A 4,992-nucleotide genomic window follows, 5' to 3' on the forward strand; every position below is an offset into this window, starting at 1 on the left:
AAAAGTTGAAGAAAAATAGTTGCTAATGGGTAGTATCTAGCTTTTTAGGCACTAGTTATGGAAATGAAAAGTGAAATGTTAGATGATAATGTAAAATAACTTCCAAAATGGTGATTGGAGGGTTTAAAAGATAGTACCAGCTTTAGCATCTGTGGAAACTAAACCTATTTCTAACAATATGAGAAATATATCATGTTGTATTGAGATGTAAAGGAATGCAATCCTTTGGTTATTGTTGAATAAGAAAAAGATTCAGACTGGAATTCAAATATTTAAAAACAAATAGAGAAATATTCTAATTTTTCTCTCCAATGAATGTAATGAGAAAAGGGTGACAAAATATTGCTGCCCACAAATGCATCAGTTGTGATGCATTTCACATAATTTCTCTACTACAAAACTATCAGATCTCAATTGTTTAAGGAAAGTAATATCATCATATATAAGGAATACAGTGAATCTCAAAAAATGAACAGAGGTAAGCAGAGTTCTTTCTTATTCCTCTAATCCCAAACTCATGTGATCATACTTCTAACTTCCTCTCTTCAGAATGGCAAATGAATGAGAAATTCAAATCATATGAAGAAATTTCCTGGTTTAGGATGGGGCCGGGTTCCTAACCAGGAAGATTATTTTATATGAATTCTGATGATTCCCCCCCCCCAATAAGCTCTTTCAAACAATTCTGCCTAGCCTAAGACAAGTAAACCATGGGATAACATGTTTAGTGCTTTCAACACTGTCCAAGTAGTCCTTGAGTTATGACCATTTGTTCAATGATCATTCAGAGTTACAAAGGTGCTGAATAAGGGGGACCTACGATGGGTCCTTGGAGTTCTAACCATTTCAGCATCTCTCTGGTGATGTTATTGTGATGTGGCTGCTTAGGGCTCATAATGTTACAGTGAGCTATGGTCATATGCTCACGATTTCTGTCATTCCCTACTGGCTTCCAAACAAGCAGATCAATGGGGAAGCCAGCAGAAATGCATTAGTTACAACCAGGTGCGGTCCTCGCTTTGCAACATGCTTCATCCTTGTTTTAGTGATAGTAACTGGGACTGCCAGAATTGCTGTTGCTGATGGTATCATGTTTTATGGCTGTATTCTTTGTGACAGTTTCTGGTTTCAATTGCCATAGTAGCACGAGGATTACTTACAATTTTTGAATAAACTACAGTAATAAAATAAATGTTGTAACGAGATATTCAATATTGTACCATTGTATTGAACCAATGGATACAGATAAGCTTTTATAAAGAGCACATTTTACCTGCCAAGGGTGTACATTCTGGAATGAATCCTTGGTTTCTTCCCTCCTAACTCTGTACTTCAACCTAGATGTATGAGCAGCATGTAAGGCATGTCCCAGTGCATGGACCGCATTGTAAATGCTGTAGCTGTGGCCAGTCATACTCATTTCAAAATAAAATGCAGTGAGATCCTCCAGCCTCTCATTCCCAGTACATGCCTCACCAATGTTTCTCGCTTGGTTAGAATTAGGATCATAGCAATCAAAAGCTTGCTCCCAGAAATGTTTGATGAAGCCATTTCCCTTTGTATTAGTAAGCTTGATCTTCTGAAGAAATTTCTGGAAGCTCAGAATCTGTTTTGAGTGAATTGCAAAGGAAAGAGCCCCATGGAACATCTGGATATCAAGTCCTTTATGCACAACATGCAATGTGAAATCTATCTGGGCAGTTGTTATCCATACTTTTCCTGTAGAGATTTTTGCTTCATTTTCGGAATCAGTTGGAAGAATTGTGGCCACTGCAATAGAAGCCACCCATATAAAGGATGTAGTTTCACCATGTATAATTACTGCATTGGCTTTTTTCTCTGTAAATATGTGAATATGATTCAGTATTTGTCCCACTATTTCGAACTGGTCATCCAAATGCATGATTTGGTCAAGTCTCTCAGCAAACTCTAAACAGATTCTATTCTGCAAAAGCTTTTGCTCCAGAGTTCTTGAGAAATGTTCTCCAGCTTCATCATTTATGGTGATGAGTCCTGCCCATTTCCACCTGAAATGCAGAAGGAGCTGGACTAAACCTTCATACTGAAGGGCTTCATTTGGGACCATGCGATAGAAGGAGGAGAAAGGTGAGTCTGCAGTGACTTTAGATTGAAATGACCCATAAGAAATCTAGGGGAAGAAAGGAACAAAACATGAGAATGAAAAAGAAACACAGCAGGAACCATTAGATTTATTTTATATACTTTAAAGAGGAATAGTTGTAGTCTGCAAGAAAAAAAACAAGTTCAGAGAGCACCAAGGACCCTCATTTATATACTTTCTTTATAATGTATTTAATTCCAGTTTTATTTCTTCTTCCAAAAATATCCTAAACTTAGTTTATATGATTGAAATGTGTTTGAATAGTTTATATAATTTATATAATTGTCATCTGTTTTAGGACTTCTGTTTGGTGGGTTTTACTCTAATGGTAATGTCTAGAATCAGTAAAATCCCATTTAAAACAGATACCATTCCTTGAAACAGCTGGTTGATGTAGTGGTTAACACATTAGATTAGAAATCAGGAGTTTGTGAATTCTAGTTCAGCTTGAGACAGAGTCAGCTGGGTGACTTCAGGCCACTCATTCTCTCTCTGCCCTAGGAAGAAGGCAATGGCAACCCATTTTTGAAATCTTGCCAAGAAAACTTGATTCTCAAGGCAGTCAGTCAAGTCAGTCAAGGCTGACTTGAAGGCACACACACACAAGATCAAACAAAAAACAAAAACTTTATTGCAACTTTTTGCATTCATCTTTATTAAGAAACTGTTTTCATTTTATTTGTCCCACTGACTTTTTTCTTCTAAATCTATGTAAATGTTTGATCTAAGAGCATAAACAATGTAATTTTTTCTCCTCATATATATCATGAGTAAATTATCTTTTCAATTTAGTCATAACTCAGATGATTTATTATTGAAAGTAGCATTCAGATTTAATCTTCTATAGATGATGTCCATTGGAACCAAGTTAATTATGACTTTTTACAAAAATAAAAAGTCTATATTACAACCACAGTTCCTATATCCTTATCCTGTAGGTAATGTTTGCATAAGTGTAATAATACTGGAATTCCACATTTTATTCTGGCTTTTGTATTTTTTATTCATGCATCTTTTTCTAAATCATTGGGATGATTATAAGAAGCAGAAAACAGAGGGAATAATCTATAATTCATACTTCAACTGATACTTTAGATCTTACCTGTGGAATCTTATAAAGGTGAAAAATGTCTGCCATGCATGAAGACGTATCAGAACTCAGTCCTCCAATGATGCCTATGACTTTTTTTTTAGCATGACTTACGTAATTGGGGACAATTTTATGCAATTTGAAGAGCAGATTCAGACAACTTTGATAGGTCATCTTTGATTCAGAGTAGCTGTCATAGATGTGGAATCCAAGAGTAACATTTGGCAAGATCTGTTGACTTGCATTGATCTCATTAATGGCAAACACTAAGGCCAAGACGTGTTGGTAGAACTTTGTCACCACGCTGAAAATAAAGTGACCTGCCTTCACAAAATAATTCTACCATGTGTTATCTCACTGAATGCAATGGGAAAAGCCCATCCTAACTAATAAAGACAGATTTGAGGCATTTGTATTGGAATAAGGGATTTCCCTTTAAGATTACATTTCCTGGAATGTAATAGTGGTGAATATCTGTAGCTTGGGTGTAGGATGAAAGTCAAGGTTCATACTCTGAGCTTGTGGGTTGGTTTCCGAACGTTTCATTACCAGGCTTAGTAACATCTTCAGTGGCTTTTAGAGGATACCACCTCTAAACAAGCTTGGCGAATGAACCTGCACCTCATTTCCTGGAATCCTTATAGACTTGTACATTTTAATGAAGTGGTAGAATTTTTATTCTCCTTGGTGCTCTTTGAGGTTGGCTGTTTTCTTGCAGATGTTTCATTACACAAACTAGGCAACATCATCAGTGTTAATCCTGGACAAAGATTAGCACTGATGATATTACCTAGTTTGGGTAATGAAACATCTGCAAGAAAACAACCAAGCTCAGAGAGCATCAAGGACCCCTCTTTCAAACCTGAGCTACAAATATTCTCCTTTAGCGGTATTTTATTCTCCATTTGTCATATGGAATTTAATTTTAGATGCCACTGGTAAAGAAAAATTTAATTAATTAGAAACAAATGGAGAGCAAGAGAATGAAATTGATCAACTACCTAAGTTCTACTTAAGAAATCTGGACAAGCTGGAAAAGAGGAGATGCCATCAATTTTTAAAGATATGAACTTGCCTAGTTAGAAGAAGGTACAAAAAAGAGATGGCCTCTGTGTTAAAATTTTCTCTTAAAAACTGAGATTCTCTTTTCAGCCTCTGCTAGCTCTAAATTCTGTAAATATCTCTGTCTGTCTGTCTGTCTGTCTGTCCGTCTATCTATCTATCTATCTATCTATCTATCTATCTATCTATCTATCTATCTATCTATCTATCTATCTATCTATCTATCTATCTATCTATCTATCTATCTATCTATCTATCTATCTATCTATCTCTAGATACAGATATGATAGAACTAAGGGGTCCTTGGTGCTCTCTGAGCTTAGAGAGTACTAAGGACCCTCACTTCAACTCTGAGATACAAACATTCACATTTAGTGATATGATAGAACTACAAAATAACTAGAAATTTTAATTAAGAAAAACCATTAGATTAAAACCCAAACTAATATATGTTAGGGCAGGAAACAAATACTTACAGTGAAATTGGAAATGATTCCTGAGAAGGGTTCTGGGTGAAAGACAATTCAGGGTACAGATAATGAAAATGTGACACTATTCCACCAATGAGGAGGTCACCTGACTGGTACCATTCATGCTGAATATGAAGGCCATCATTTTTAGTGCATTTAATTGTTTGTGCTTTGATTGCTGTGTGGGACAACAGTATGACCACAATCTTCATCAACCATTGGGAAAGAAATCTACCAAATCTTGTCTT

The sequence above is a fragment of the Vipera berus genome (assembly GCF_964194415.1).
Source record: "Vipera berus genome assembly, chromosome: Z".
In the NCBI taxonomy this organism is placed as follows: domain Eukaryota; kingdom Metazoa; phylum Chordata; class Lepidosauria; order Squamata; family Viperidae; genus Vipera; species Vipera berus.